Source organism: Hemicordylus capensis, chromosome 4 (assembly GCF_027244095.1).
Source record: "Hemicordylus capensis ecotype Gifberg chromosome 4, rHemCap1.1.pri, whole genome shotgun sequence".
NCBI classification, from domain to species: Eukaryota; Metazoa; Chordata; class Lepidosauria; order Squamata; family Cordylidae; genus Hemicordylus; species Hemicordylus capensis.
This window is the reverse complement of record NC_069660.1, coordinates 75,384,250-75,401,663: the sequence shown is the minus strand read 5'-3', so window position 1 is coordinate 75,401,663 and position 17,414 is coordinate 75,384,250.

Here is a 17,414-nt window from a genome sequence, read left to right as displayed (position 1 = left end):
CATTTGAGTTATTTAAGGACTCTTAGGTGGATACCATCTGGCCCTGGCAATTTGTTAATTTCTTATTAACATCATCTCTCATTACCTCTATTTGACTCAATTCTTTAGCCTCTGTTCCTGAGAAGTTCAGTTTGGCACAGGTATATGCTCAGTATCTTCTTCTATGAAGAGAGATGCAAAGAACTCATTTAGCTTCTCTGCAATCTCCATATCCTCCTTCATAATCCCTCTCACTCCCTCATTATCTAATGGACCAAGAGCCTTCCTGGCAAGTTTCCTGCTTCTGATGTATTTAAATAGGTTTTTGCTATTCCCCTTGATGCTTATAGCTAAATGTCCCTCAACCTCTCTTTTTCCCTCCCTTATTTTCTCCTTGCATTTCTTTTGCCAGAGTTTGCGTTCCTTTCTGTTCTTTTCATTTGGGCAGGCCTTCCAATTTCTGAAGGAAGTTTTCTTCTCCTTTATAGATTCCTTGACTTTACTTGTTAGCCATGCTAGCATCCTCCCAGACTTGGTGGTACCTTACCTCTTTTTTGGTATACTTTGTAAAGTGCCATGCTCTATACTTTCATTAATTGGATGATGTAAGGTAACAACAACCACAAATCTTCCTCACTATTTGGCAGGATTAGCTCATATAGATTACCAAAGTACCCAGGGATAAATTCTGTCAACCCTGAGTAGACAGTATGTCCATAGCATCCTGCCAGATGGTAATGAGGATTGCAAGCACAGATGTGTAGGGTAAAACTTGTGATAACATGGCTGTCTGTACCTGCTCATTGATTCAAAGGACCTAGCCCACCCCAAGTTAGTTTGGTACACAAACACCCATTCACACAACCATGCATACCCAGGTCAGAAACTGTACTCAGGTATATACAGTATGGCCATGTGAATGGGTTGACTAGCATACCAAGTTTTTACATGTACACCATGATGTGTTACACCTTGCTAAATGGTTGTTTATATGCATCCAGGATGAGTAACTATCTATCTTTCATTAAATAATGCTAAATGATTAATGGTCCATTAAATAAATGTGTTACTGCCTCACAACTGGGCCTGCCTAAAACCTGCTTCATGTTATCTAAGAGGGAAGGAGGCCATGAAAAGCAATTGTTCCCTTTGGACTGACAAATTGTGTCAACAAAGCTCTACTGCGGGGTGCTGGCTACAGAAGTAGGGCTGGGGGACTAAAAACCAATGGAGACATCAGCTAACAGGTAAAGAGAGTGGGAATACAAAAATCTGTGTGAAATAGAAATGTCAAAGCCCAGGTATGACAGGTTTTAATCCCAAGTGCTTTGACAGGGCTGTCGCCTGCCATGTTTTGTCTGTGCTCTGCAAAGAGAGGGCCTTCTTAACGGGCACCCTTGTCACACATGCTGTCATGGTAATTTGTCACAAGCCCCTTGAAGTGCTGGGCCTTTGGATCTCCAGTGTCATCCTGGAGGAAAGGAAAAATGGAACGAGAATGTACGTGGCTGGCATTTCGCAGGTCACTTTTACACCCCTAGTTATTTCAGTCATTCAGCAGAGGATTCTTGGAACTCTGTGTTAAATGACATCTGATGTGAACAGAATACATCTGGTGAGTTTCTATAAACAATAGCTGAAGGTGTGGACTGTTGTCAGGATGTTGTCCTCCTGGGAGATGAAGGGAGGAGAAAGCTAAGGCCAAGTTTGATACTCAAGGGTTTCTGTGCCTGTTTCTGAACCTGCACTTGTAAATATACCCACAGCTTCAGTGTATGGGTTCAGAGCTGCAGATTCTCCCAGTCTTATTCTGCAAAAGATATACTGAGAGGAGATTAGTCTCTACACAAGGCCACTTTGTTTCTTGAGGATACTGCTGCAAAAAGTGTCATCATTTAGGACCATCTGCATTTTTTGACAGGCAGAGGATGACAAACCATAGGCTTGGCTCAGCACAGATTCCTCTCACCTGATGAAACAACCTTCATACTATGTTCTAAAAGGTGTGTAGAGCTCTCATTTAGGCTTCCAGGAAGAACATTGATGGAGTTTATTTTTGGACATTATTGTGCAAATTATTTCACATCAGCCGCCAAGCAGTCCTCCTGGGCTCCTTCTCCTTTTCAGAAGGATATGCTAGTATAATTTGGTGGGCAGACTGTTTGGCCTGGACTTTTAAATTTCAGCTCAGCCTTGGGTCTCTCTAGGTGGGTTTATGCAAGTTATAATCTTTCAGCCCTGTCCCCATTTACTTGGGAAGGATAATAGTATTATAATGGCTAAGTTGATAAAAGATCATAAAACACATTGCAACACCCTCAAAATGTTTTAAGAATGGTTAAAATAGAGCAGATTTTAGCTGGTGCAGCTAATGTCACATGAGAACTTCAAGCACTTGCTAAAATTCCCTCATACGCATAGCTATTAAATGCCCAGGAGCCCTTGTAAAGCGGGCCACTTGTACCGGAATGCCAAGTGAAGTGAAGTGAAGTGAAGTGAAGTGTGCCGTCGAGTTGGTGTCGACTCCTGGCGATCTCAGAGCCCTTTGGTTGTCTTTGGTAGAATACAGGAGGAGTTTACCATTGCCATCTCCTGTGCAGTATGAGATTATGCCTTTCAGTATCTTCCTATATTGCTGCTGCTCGATATAGGTGTTTCCCATAGTCTGGGGAACATACCAGCCGGGATTCAAACCGGCAACCTCTGGCTTGCTTGTCAAGTCATTTCCCCGCTGCACCATTAGGTGGCCTGAATTCCAAATACAGATTCTCAAATAAATTAAATAGAGGCCTTGATCAAATTAACATCCCCCCAAATCCACTCAGGGTTTATCACTGACTATAGGAGAAGTGGGATTTACATGACAGCAGAGAGGGTTAGTTCAAAGAAATCAGGATGCAGTCTGGATACTTCCTGTACCACACTCAGTTACAATTTTACTTCATCCTAGCTAGAATGGTAATCTGACCTGCTGTAGTGCAATGAGGACTTCCATTCACACTTGTCCTGTGCTTCCTTCTGTCTCCTCAGACAGCAAGACAAGTCTGTAGTGGGTGAATATTTTTGATTTTTTATTCTATTTCTAGCTGTTTGTGTGTTTTAATCCCACGCCCTACAGCCACCAGGTGCATTGCCAGATGGGCTGGCAGCTGACGTCCCCACACCTCCTGTTGAGCTCAGATCTGGAGAGATCTTGCAAGACATACCATCGTTCAAACTTAGACTCTTGGCTACACTTGGTACTTTCTCATGCAGTGGGACATGTACTTATATGCTCCAGCACAGGCAGAATCTAATTTACTCAGAAGGAAGATGTTTCTCTTAAGCTTTCACAAGATTTTCAATGTGTCACTAACTAGGGGAGCTACAGAGTCAGAATTCATCCATGGTATAATGCCACTGATGCCATCTCCTGATGCAATAGATGACATTTTCCAGATGAGAGTTTGGCCTATTAATTTTTCAATACATTTTAATCAGGGTCATGAGTCCAGCTCATGTTTTTACAACCAAATGGCCCTGAAGTGTAGACAAAGTTCAAATTTGCATCTTAATCTTACGTCTAATCAAAGCTACTATTCTGCTTGTACCACCTTTAGAGGCCATCTGTGATTCTTGTACAGACAGTTGTAAAATAAACTGCTCCCAGTTCTCCAGGATCTGATATTCTGATCTGGAATCAGAGCAAGGAGCAGTGTAATACGATTAAAGGAATTTCAAGACAATTTGAGGGGAAATGCATTACATTAGAGGCACACTGAGAAATCAGGTGTCCAGGCTCTTAAGTCTCAACATGGCTTTACATATAGGGTTTTCAAAAAACCAATAGGAGAGAAAACCTATTAAACAGTTCAAGGCAGCAATCCTGCATCTTGGTTTCAGTGCAACAATTCAGTGTTGTTACATTTTGGCATAACTGCATTATTCTGAAACTTGCCATTAGGCTTGCAATATATGTCAAAGTCTATTTGTTGAGAGAGATATCATGATTCTAGACCCAACCTCCAGTTGGTGTTATGGTACAAGAGTGAATATATTTCCACACATCAGTATTTTACTTTTTATTATATCCAGTTCTCCAATAAGGACCCAGTCATTCTAAAACTATATATATTGATGGCTCAGGTCCTAAATTCTTCCTTATATCTACATTTGTCAAAATTTACCCAGTCTTTGAATCCTTGACAACATTTGATGGCCAAAGGTATAGATTCAGTGAGTGATGATACTTTACTTCATCTTTAAAATCCCTAATCTAAATATACATCAGCTTTGACACTGATGTGTTGATGAAGCATGGGAGATATCAAATGTGGCTTGTATGACTTGGCCTAATGGCTCTACCCAGTGCAGAAAAGAGCATTCATGTTGAATATATTATTCCTTCTGAAATTCCTAAGCTGACAGGAATGGAAACAGTCTAAGATGAAATTTTATGAATAAACTGGCATGTTGAGATGCTGGGTTTTGTGGATCCATGAAGAGTTTGACATGTGGCAAAAAAAAAAAAAAAAGTGTGCTTGCTTTCAGTTCATAATTCTGAACTGAAACCTGTTGGAACAGTGAGAACCAGTGGGATACTGTTATTCCTGGATATAAATTCTGCAGAAGGGACAGGGAGGAGAGGGTTGGAGGAGGAGTAGCACTGTATATCAAAGAAGGGATAGATTCCAACAAGCTAGAAAACCTAGGTAGGCCGGAGTCCTCCACAGAATGGGTAACATTACAAGGAATGAAAGGAAATGTGTTACTAGGGACGTGCTACTGCCCTCCAGATCAAAACACTGAGAGTGACCTGGAGTTGGAGAAACAAATAAGAGATGCATCAAAGAGAGACAGGGCAGTAATAATGGGTGACTTCAATTACCCACACATAGACTGGGTAAATTCACATTCAGGTAATGAAAGAGAGGCCAAATTTCTAGACGTGCTAAGTGACTTAGCTGTCATGGGATAAGGAGATAGGTTCATATATGGATTGGTAACTGGTTGAAGGACAGGAAATAAAGGCTAGGAATAAATGGATAGTTTTCACAATGGAAGTAAGTAAGAAGTTGGGTCCCCCAGGTATCTGTACTGGGACCAGTGCTCTTTAACTTGTTCATAAATGATCTAGAAGTTGGGGTAAGTAGCAAAGTGGTAAAATTTTCAGATGACACTAAATTATTTAGGGTAATGAAATCCACAACAGGCTCTGAGGAGCGGCAAAAATATCTCTCCAAAGTGGGCGATAAAATGGCAAATGCGGTTCAATGTAAGCAAATGTAAAATGATGCATCTTGGGGCAAAAAACCTCAAGATGGCAGGTTTGAAACATGATATCTCATAACTGGGTTATGATCTTGTGGTAGAGTGCTGGTCTTGTGGTAGCAAGCCTGACTTGTCCCCTTAGTTAAGCAGGGTCCACCTTGGTTGCATATGAAAGAGAGACTACATGTGTGAGCACTGTAAGATATTCCCCTTAAGGGATGGAGCTGCTCTGGGAATAGCATCTAGGTTCCAAATTCCCTCCCTGGCATCTCCAAGATAGGATTGAGAGAGACTCCTGCCTGCAACCTTGGAGAACCCACTGCCAGTCTGTGTAGACAATATTGAGCTAGATGGACCGATGGCCTGACTCAGTATATGGCAGCTTCCTATGTTCCTAACTTGTAAGCTGTCAAATACTTATTACCATTGCATGTTATCTACCAGATGCTACAAGACAAGTGCAACTACATGATGAATACTAGTTAATATTAAATACTATTTCACACTTACCATCAAATGCTGTCAAATATGATATACCAATGGTTTTTAAACTATCTCCAGTGAACCTAAGGGTCTTTGGAAGCTTATCAGGGTTCCTTAATTAGAAGAACAACTGAAATGCAGCTTATCTACCACTACTGATTTTATCTCCAATGTGCAGCTATAGGTTTTATTTTGGACAGGATTTCCCAGTCTTGGGTCCCAAGATGTTGTTGGACTACAACTCCCATCATCTCCAGCCAGAATGGCAATTGTGGCTGGGGATGGTGGGAGTTGTCATACAACAACGCTTGGGGACCCAAGGTTGGCAACCCTTTTACTGGAACATGCTCTCACTTAACAATGAGCAATGGTAAAGCTTAACACTGTCCCATGTGGACACTAGAACATGCCCCAGAATTCCCAGCAACATGCAAAATTCCAGGGCAGCACACACACAAATGCTTGAGCAGGTGTAGATGTGGAATGTGTTCCTTGAAGGCAGTTAGATATTTCCTATGCTCTGCCACTGTGCATCAGCTGTTGAGATTATGGCTGGGTTCACACATAACGCCAAACATTAAAAGTGGCAGAGGTTGTAACTTCAGTACATTCAAATGCGTGAAACAGCAGTTCCAGGCCAAAAGCAATCTTCCGTTTGCCTCAGCAAACTCCAATTTGAAACTTCAGTTTGCACTAAGGTTCACTGCTGAGACCCAAGGTTTGGCTGCCGAGGTTTTATGCCCAACTCTGGACACTGCCATAAACACAGTTTGGGGCCAATTTCCAAACTGCAATCATAGAGGTGGTGGTGTAGACCTGCCCAAGGCTGTGGCTGCTCTATGCCTTTGGCGCTTCTTGCTGGCCTCTCAGAAGCCTCTCAGAAGCCAGCCCCTCCCCTTCACTCACTATCTATTATTATTATTATTATTATTATTATTATTATTATTATTATTATTATTATTTTACACAGTCAGACAGGTGTTATTGACTGGTTTGTTTTATCCATTAATTCAATTTCTATACCGCCCTTCCAAAAATGGCTCAGGGTGGTTTACACAGAAAAATAATAAATAAATAAGATGGCTAATAATTCTGTCTAATGATAGAATTGCCAGGCAGCAGGGACAGTACTACACCCCATTGCAGCCTTGCCATCCTCTCAGTGGGCAGTCCCTGTCTCAACTCTGCCCCTTGCTCCCCCCAGCTGGCAAGCAGGAGGGAAAGGGGATGAGATGACAGGAGGAGTACTAAAATCTTTGCTTCCTGATAAGGAATAGACAGCAGTGTTTCCCTCAAGCACAAACGTAAGCAAGGCAGTGTTGCTCCAGTGAAAGGAGTGATTCCTGCTATGTGATGAGGATGGATGCTGACCCAGAGTGGATGGCACTCACTCAAGAAAGTGCCAGGCCATGGGGACACCCCCACAAAACTCACGAGAAGAACCATCAGAGCGGAGGGGAAAGCATTATCGAGCAAGATCTTTAATCATGTGTGATGACAAAAGATCTCCCTTTTCCACGGAAAGCTTCCTTTCTAGAGTGTCAGGCCACTGGGGCTCTAAACAGAGCCAGGTTGCTGTGTGGAGGGAAGCTGTGTGGAGGGGTACCCCAGAGATTGCTTTCCTTGGCATCTGCCTTCAAGCTGCTGCAAAAACGTGCCCGCTGCCAGCCCCTCCACCCACGGGGACATATGAACCCTTGCCCCCACCCCTAAAGGGTGACCAGCTAGAAACTGGAACTCCCCTCTCCCATGAATCCACGCACCTGCAGATCTGCATATGGCATGATGCCAGACCAAACCCAGGTATTTTGAAAGGTCTTAAAGGTCTGCTTCTAACCCAGTGTCTCCCACATCAGTGCAACTGCTTTGCGGGCTGGGTGCTCATATCCGAGAGTAAAGGGCAGCCCAGGAATACTTGACAGTCAGAGTTCTATTTTTCACATGGAAAGGTTGGGGAAGGGGGGGCAGCCCCATCCCCTTTGGAGGTTTGCGCTCCCTTGGCTTGCTCATGGGTTAGTAGTGAACCAATACGTGGGAAGTGCACTACTGCTGAGAAGATAGGGCTACCCGACCGGGGCGCACTGCTCAATCACGAAAGGCCAAGGGGGCACCCCCTTTCAGCTCATGAGAAGAACCATCAGGGGAGAGGGGAGAGTTGCCGAACAAATTCAGTCATGATGCCTGATGGGAAAACATCCCCTTCTCTCACCAATTGCTCCCTTATGGGAGTGACAAGCCACTGGGGCTCTATGTTGAGCAAGGTTGCACTGTGGAGGGAAACTGTGGGGAGGGGTACTCTGGAGACTGCTTTCCCTGTCTTGGAGGATGCCGCCAAGTAGCTGTCAGAGTGTGCCCCCTGCCAGCCCATCCGCCCATGTGGACTTGTGCACCATTGCCCATGCCCCCAAATGGAGAGCCTACTGTCCCAAGGTTGCTTTAAAATGGTGGGCTCCTCTCTCCCACTATTCCCTGCGCTGACAAATCTGCGTATGAAGCAGTGCATATGAAGCAGGTCCTTCCCAGTGTCTCCCCCCTCCCCTCCATGCACGCGGCAGGGTCATGACACACGGGAGTGTCTGGATGTCCTTTGAGTGCATGAAAGTCTCCACAGGGAATAAGGGTGGGGAGATTTATGGGAATCTGTTCTATCTTTTACCATTGAGAGTTGGGGGCCCCACACAAGAGAGGCTCCCTTGGGTGCATGGATGGATGGGCTGGCTCAACCCGTGAGTTCACAGTCCATGGGTGGAGCAGCACCCTTTCAAGGGCATAGCCTTCCCCAGAAGACTAGCCGTTTCATGAGAGAGGAAGCCCGTTCGGCAGCAATCTCCCAAACAGCAGGATTCCAGTTGGGTGTGCATGGACTATTTTGCCAGGATTACCCTCCCAACATCTTCCCAGGTTATGGTGGGACAGACCCCCAGCATCCTTTGCCCTCCCTCATCTACATATCCCTTTATAGGAAGTCTCCATGTTCCCCTCCCCTCCCAGAGTAACAGCAGAATACCAACCCCCATACTCCCCACAAGAATTCATCCTTGTGAGGGACTATAAGAGTGGGGGCTAGGGATGTTTACAGAACCAGTTCAGAGAACTGACTATTCCACCAGTTTGAAGGCGGTGGGGGTCTCCATTTAAAGGTGGGGGGAGGGTGTACTTACCCCTCCCGCTGCTTCCCTCCAACGGCGTCAGTTTTTTATAAAGCCCATTGAGGCAGCAGCTTACCTCCCTGCATGCTGGTGACTTCCAGTCATATCCGGAAGATGAAGTCCATGGGGCAGCAGGGAGATACGCTGCCGCCCCGATGGGCTTTTAAAAACACTGAGGCTGGCAGGGGAAAGCGGTGGGAGGGGTAAGTGCACCCTCCCCCCCACTCTTAAAGGGAGACCCCCACCGCTTTCAAACTGCCCCAATGCAGTTCCATGCACATCCCTAGTGGGGACTCCTTGGGGGGTAACAGTGCCATCACTTGCAGAAGAAGCCATGGCAGGGCAGGGCAGGGCAGGGCACTGCAGGGCATTTAAATGCTCTTTCCATGCTAAGGGTGGGTGGGGTGCTCTGAAAATGCACAATTGCACTCGGCATGTCCCCTTCGAGATTGTGGCCAATAGTGGCCACCCTGCTGACGTGGTTACGCTTTGCCTACAGTCTGGCCATGGAGCTTGCTGGGATCTGGCTTGGCAGCCGAGCAGTCGTGAGAGGCTCTCCTCTCCTGGAACCTGGCAGGCGTTTGATGAACATTTGTGGCGTGATTTGGAGTTACCAATTGAAACTGCGGGTTCGCCTATCATGTTATGTATAAACCCGGCCTATCAATACTAATATCACCAAACTGCGTGTCAGCTATCAAATCCTGCCAGATATCAAACTCCAGGTATTAAATATCATTGGACGTCAAATACAGATGCCACATATAAGAGAATATTCAAACATGCCAATAATCATGGGAGAATGTCCAACTGCCAAATGCACTGAGGGAAGCTTTGGGGAGCCAATTTTTATCAGCTCTAATTCACAGTAACATGAGACCTGCCAAGCTGGTCCACCTTGTTCAGCATTCTGTCTGGCAACGATAGTCACCCAGATGCCCCAGGAAGGTTTGCAAGCAGGCCACAGTGGTAACAAGACTGGCCACCTCTGTGCCCGCAGTGCAGAGAGAGATGAACATAATTAAAACTAAAGACGAAAATGATTCACCAGAGAGGGTTCTGAGCCAATAATTAAGAAATAAGAATTAGTATGAGTAGTAAAAATAAAGTTGTTGGCATGCCTGTAGAGCTTTAAATTGCAAATTGTTTAACACACTCATTATATAGGAGTATTTCCATGTTTTCATATTAAAACAATATCTCAGAATTTGTACAGATATGATAATTTGGAGCAAACGAAAGACTCTGTCAGGCCCTGAACTGTCATCTCCTGCCAGGCTGCAACATCTCTGTGACAAACATTACCCTGATTTAGCTGTCTCTTGCCAATTTGTTCATTATTTCCCATTCTTAGGTCAAAGCTATAGCAGCCCCCTCCTCCCAAAGGCCAGTCTGTTCTGCAGCCGGGAGACTGCACAGCCAGAAGAGTCCTTGAGTGCATTTCCACTTGCCTAATGCTCATTTAAAACAATTACATTCTTGTCTCAGAGTTTGGTCATTAATTTTTTTAAACCTACTGGGAGCTTCATTAGTGACTGTGCAAAAGGATGTAACACATAAAATGCAAATGCTGGAATAACATTAAGGAGTGTACAAGTATTGTTATGTAGTGCTAGGACAGTGGTCCATCCAGTCCTGACACTTGGTGATTGAAGGGGCTCTGCAGTAATTGTGTATGTATCAACAGAACCCTCTGAATTGTTTCTTGTACCTCCCACCAGAAAAGGTTTGTGTCATTCATATCTCATCATCCCTTTAAAGAGTTCAGGGATGTGCACAGAACAGGATTTGTTTTCTGTTTTGAGCTTGGAATGGAACACAAATGCCCAGAATGTTCTGTTGGAACTACCAGTTGAGCTGGTGGTTCTGACGGAATGAACTCAGAACATTTCGAGTGTTCCTAGGGCCGTTTTGGAGGTCTGTTTCCCCGTTGCTGACTAGTTTTGGCACTGGCTTCTGATTGGCTTGTGATCGCCTTGCTTCTTGGTTGCCTTGTTATTATACAAATCAATTTTAATTTATTTATTTATTTTATTTTATTTTATTTTATTTTATTTTATTTTATTTTATTTATTTAAAATATTTATACCTCTCCCCTCCAGTGCACTACTGCTCAGGGCGGCTCTCAACAATAAGACAGACACAAGATAGAATAAAATTAATAAAATTAACTAAATTAAACAAACAAAAGTTGTCAGATTAAAAACTACAATCATTATTAGGTTCAAATTAAAACTGAAAATTATAAAAAGCTAAAGAACCTACCAAATATAACCAATGAATGAATGAATGAATGAATGAATGAATGAATGGAGCATTAAAAAGCCTCCTTAAAAATGTTTTAAGATTTTTTTTAAAAAATGTTTTAAGATTTGTTTTAAGATTTTGTTTTAAGATTTTTTTAAGATTTTAAGATTTTTTAAGATGTTTTAAGATTTTTTTAAAAAAAAAAACTCTCAGGGGGGAGCATGGCGAAGCTCTTCAAGGAGGGCATTCCAAAGCTGACGGACCACAACCGAAAAGGTCATCTCTAGTCCCCACCAATCAGATCTCTGTTAGTGGCAGGGTCATGAGCAGGGCCTGAGATGATGATGGGAGGGCCTTGGCAGATTCATATGGACGAATGCGGTCCGACAGGTACCCTGGCCCCAAGCTGTGTAGGGCTTTAAAGGTCAATACCAGCACCTTGAATCTAGCCCAGAAGTGGACCAGTAGCCAATGAAGCTGACGCAGGATGGGTGTAACACTCGTGAAGCAACTTGCGCTCACGAACATCCTTAGGGTAGCATTCTGAACCAGCTGAAGCTTCTGAACAGTCTTCAAGGGCAGCCCCACATAGTAGTCCAATCTGGATGTTACCAATGCATGAGTGACTGAGGTCAGATCTGACTTCTCCAAGTAGGGTTGCAGCTGGCATACCAGCCATAGTTGGTAAAAGGCGCTTCTGCACACCGCTGCCACCTGTGCCTCCAAGGACAGTGTTGGGTCCAGAAACACTCCCAAGCTGCGGACTTTGTCTTTCAGAGGGAGCGTGACCCTGTCCAAGACCAGATTTACCTCATTACTCAGATGATCAGTTCTGCCAACCCAGAGCACTTTCATCTTATCTTATTCAGTTTGTTTGCCCCCACCCATTGTTATATGATAACAATCCAACCAAGAAGCAAGGAGATCTCAAGCCAGTTGGAAGCCAGTGCCAAAACCAAGCGAAAAACATACCTCCAAAATTGCACTTGGAACACTCAGAGTTTCAACTTGGAATGGGGTCATTCCATTCAGAGCTTGAAACAGGCCCTTCATTTGAAGGGTGGTCTGTTTCAAGCTCTAAACCAGGCCTGCTCAACTTCGGCCCTCCTGCAGATGTTGGCCTACAACTCCCATAATCCCTGGCTATTGACCACTGTGGCTGGGGATTATGTTAGCTGTAGTCCAAAAACAGCTGGGGGGCCTAAGCTGAGCAGGCCTGCTCTAAACACTTGAAACAGCATATTTTGAGTCAGAATGTTTTGAGCCTGAAACACTCAAACACTGTTCAACTCCACTTTCCCCCTCACCATAGGAAGTAGGTGAGGTTGAAAGATACTGACCCATGCAGTGGGCTTCACAACTGAGTAAGAAGAACCAGGTGTTCCCAACCCTAGTCTAACACTCAAACTACTCGAACCACATCACAGTTGCTTTATGCACAGAGGACAAATATATTTACAAGAAAAAAAGTCAACTAAAAATAGATTGGAATAATTCATGGATTCTGGTCCTCACATATGCACAGTATAGGACCTTTACAATGAGAACAAAAGGAACTATGGTATAAAACATAACTCCATAATTTTTTTGCAGTGGAGTCCATGAAAATTCAAAGAACTTGGCCACGGCTGACATGCTGATCAGTGGACGTTTCCAAAACATCATCATGAGGAACCAAATTAAAGCAAACTTCAGCTGTCTAGATAAACTTTCCACTTGTTCTATATGATTAAATAAATGCACTGATCATTGCAATCACAATCCTGCCATTTCTCAATGCTGGTACTGAGAAATAGTTCAAGATCAATAGTATTCAGAGCTCTTAAAGGCAAGGATGCAAAATATAAGACACCTTCAGTTCAAAAGGACCCATGATATTTAGTAGATTGCAGTACTCATACATAGCTGGCTTTTTGATTCCTTGGGGAAACTGTGGAATTGTGCTCTCAAGTTCGTGAAAAGCTTTGCTACTCTGCAGCTCCTGTTCTCATTCCCTGAGAAATCAATTTAAAAGCTCCTCAATGATCTTTTAAATGTTAAATGTCAGCAGTCTAGTTCTATTGTGGTGCAAATGGAGCCCATCTCTTTTGTATAGCTTCTCTTGTCCCCAAATGTTCTTGCTCCAGCTCCTAAAAAAAAATCTAGATCATTGCATCCAGTGTTCCCTCTAACAGGGATTCCCAGATGTTGTTGACTACAACTCCCAGAATCCCCAGCTGCAATGGCTTTTGCTTGGGGATTATGGGAGTTTTAGTCAACAACATCTGGGAATCCCTGTTAGAGGGAACCCTGATTGCACCCATGCATTAAGACCCCAAGACTCTGCCTGTCTAGCTGGCCCTGCATGAGAACAGTTAGCATTTCTTAAAATGTTATTTTTGAGTCCCCACCCTGTACTTCAAAATCCCATGTGGTGACCTACATATTCCCCAGGACCTCACAATTACATTTCCTAACGTCACTGGGAACTTTTGTTGAAAAGAGGTATATCAATATTAGTCATATACATATTCATTGACATCAGCTCGCAGAATGATCACTGACTTCTTCTGCCGGCTCTCTACCATAATTTGATGTCAATTGAAACAATTGCACTCTCTCCTACCCTAATAATAAATTAATATCTGTAGAAAAGACAGATCTGCTAAGAGGATTTATCTATTGTGTGGCAAGCAAATGTGTGCCATAGATCAGCATCTTAGCGCCAAAGCACTTTTGATCTGCAAAGTGTTGCAATCTGCAATACATGCAAACAATTTGAACATATTGCTTGGCCAAGATGTTGCATGGATGTATAGGTTTTATGCAGAGGTGGATTTAGCCACAAACCTTGGGGATAGGGTCCATGGCCTCCTGTCTCAGGGGCCCTCAAATGTTCTGGGGGGCCTCCCCACCACACCGCTGCCCCGCCACTTAATTTAGGAAAAAAACCTTTTAATTGTCTGCCACTGTATGGCGGGGATGGCCACTTGAGGGGAGACCAAGGCGGGAGAGGTGGAGGCAGCAGCAAGAGCTCCCTCTTGGAGCCTGCCTGCCTCCCCAGTGACAGATCGGTCCCCTTGAGTGGCTGTCCCTGCCGCGCAACAGCAGACTGTTAAAAGTAAAAGAGAATTAACTTGCCCCCTAAGCCCTCAAGTGGTGGTGGTGGGGCTCCATAGCCTGGCCCCTTCCTAGGTGTGCCTAGGTATGCATAAAATTACCTAGGTATGCCTCTGGTTTTATGTACACATGTATATGTTTTTGTGTGAATGACTGTAAAGTGTTCTTTTAAAAAGTGAATCTGGCTACAGGCCCCCTCAAACGCAGGCTCCAGATAGGAAGTGTACTACTATCATTTGTGCATTGAACATAATGAGGCTGTTCACACACACAGGCTAGCCTAGCCTAGCCTAGAGCAGCCCAACCTGTGGTTCACTTAACCTTGGCCAGCATCGTGTTCATGATCACCACCGGGTTCAATGGCTTCCCCCCACCCTGGGCTCACTGATATTCCTGGCGGCTGTGCCAAGTGTGGCGGCTGCTCTAATGTGAGCAACCACCATGCTTGTAGCGTGGGGCACCCTAGGATGCAGGAGGGGGGAAGTCCTCCTGCTTCCAGATCTTGGCTTCACCGTGCCACCGCTCATGTGGGCACACAATGTGGTGAAGGCAAGAATGGTCACTGCTTGCCTGCTGAGGAAGGAAGGTGAACTCCTGCCTTCCCCGCAGCCCGTGAAAGCAGTGGCCGTAGGTCATGCGTATGACCTTAATGTGTGACTAATTGTACATAAGTACAGATCTGTACACATACAATGTGCATGGATCGTATGTGTGCTGAACATAATGTGTGAATGGGGATATAATGTAGCCAACATGCCTATCACACACTCATCTCTCCATCTTCCTAGTTATCAAACTTCTCACTACCGGAACTAGATCCTATTTGGTAGGGATACATAGGGAAGTGAGGGATTAGAAGCAGGAGGTATTAGAAGACACAGCAGGGTTAATGAAACTCAAGCTGTAACTGGAGATGGAAATAACCCCAATGCTTGGATCAGTAGAATTGGACTCTGTGAGACATTCTTATCCCAGCCATAGTTCAGCAAGTTCATTTAGGCCCTGGTACCTTTACAGAACTCATTACACACTTTGCAGATCAAAGTGTTTTGGCACTAAGATGCTGAGAATCTCTGGCACACCTATGCTTGCCACACAATAAATAAATCCTCTCAGCAGATCTGTCTTTTCTACGGAGATTAATTTATTATTAGGGTAGGACAGAGTGCAATTGTTTTAATGAAACACTTTGGCTGGCTACACAGCAAATGTATTCATCTAATAGTCCTATTATTCCTCCTATGCAGCACGCCAAATTTCCCATTGTCTCTTATACTTTGCTGTATTTTGAAGCATAATGCTCATTTTTCCCTTTAACACTGACTTTTGTTCCTAATTTAAAATACAGATGCAGTTTAATATGCTGAATGGATGGGTGAATAGAGTGACTCCACCTTCCATAACCAGCACCCATTCTGGTATGCATCCCCCATATGCCATATAGGCTTGAGGATCCATATCCCAGAGGCTGGATTTATCCATGAATTCCTGTTCTCCACCATAAGTTAGGAACACAGGAAGCTGCCATATACTGAGTATATACTATCTAGCTCAGGATTGTCTTCACAGACTGGCAGTGGCTTCTCCAAGGCTGCAGGCAGGAATTGAATGTTCCCCTTCTCGTAATCAGGTTAGTATACCTGTATGTCATTTATGCAATGCTCCTGCATAGGAATAGGGAGGGAAGACGCGACCAAGAGGTTCACGCAGATGAGACAGTAAATCTCTTCTGGAAAAGTTCGTATGGTTATGTGCAAAAAGACAAGAGTATCTCTTCTAAACAGCAATGGGACAAATTATGGAAATGGACATTGGACGTACCCCCCCCCCCCCCGATTACCTGATGTGCCTTGTAATCCCCCACCCCTGAGTTACAGTACTACCTGCATATACTTCATAACCTTGTGGGTTTCCAAATCCTTGTGTGTAAATCTTTGTAGATATATCATGTACAAACAACCACTTTGTATATAATTGTGCTTTGGCAATGTAATATATGCTTTGGTAGTTTGTTGGTTCAATAAAAAAATCTTGTCTTATTAAAAAAAAAAAATCTTGTCCTATCTCGGAGAAGCCAGGGAGGGGACTTGAAACCTTCTGCTCTTCTCAGAGCGGCTCCTGAGGGGAATATCTTACAGTGCTCACACACATAGTCTCCCTTTCATATGCAACCAGTGTGGACCCTGCTTAGCTAAGGGGACAAGTCATGCTTGCTACCACAAGACCAGCTCTCCTCTCCTCTCGTTGAAGTTCTATTCACGACACCACTGCAAGCACTTTATGAACTGAACTGTAAATGCCTCGTACTTGGTTTACCTCAGAATGAAGAAGTGATTAAGCATTATCATTTATTTATTATATTTATATCCTGCTGTTCCTCCAAGGAGCATGGTTATGTTTGTCTCCACAACAATCCTGTGAGATAGGTTAGACTGAAATATAAATGGCTGGCCCAGAGTTATCCACTGAATTTCATGGCTGAATGGAGATCTGAACTTGAGTCTTCCACAGTCTAGTCTAACACTCTAACCATTACACCACACTGGCTCTCCTATACCACACTGGTATGTCATTAATGGCATGGTGCAAGCAAAACTGCTCTTTACCTCAGTCAAGGTGAAGACAATTTTGTTGTCTTCACCTGATTGGATCTTGTATGGAGATTTTTTTGCCTACTTTACACTGATTCTTTGGGTCTGCGTTGTGTTAGTGGTGGTTGCCATAACTCATGTTAGTCCCTAGTCAGACTGATGCATGAATATTGTTGTGCAACCAGAGGCACTTTTATTGTCAAGGGGTGTTTACATGGAAGAGGCCTCAGGGCTTGGGAGACCAGGGTTGTTTGGGAATGGAAGCCTTTCAGGGACTTGTTCACCTTGATCATTCAGAGTTGCGGGGCTTGGGTAATGGTGACTCAGGCAGTCCTGCCTCTTCTGCAGTGCTTTCTTCTGCATGATCACCTTCTTCTGCATGAGCGCCTTCTTCTGCATGAGTGCCTTCTTCTGCATGAGCGCCACCGCATGTTAAGGTCATCTAAGGAAGTCTGTCTCCAGTTACCACCGGTACGTCTGGGGCGACTCAGAGGCGGGCCTTCTCTGTAGCCGCTCCTGGGCTGTGGAATGCGCCCCCTGACCTCTTTAGTGACCTTCAGGAGAGCCCTTAAGACTTATCCATTATCCATGGCCTTCCAGAATTTTTAAATTGTTG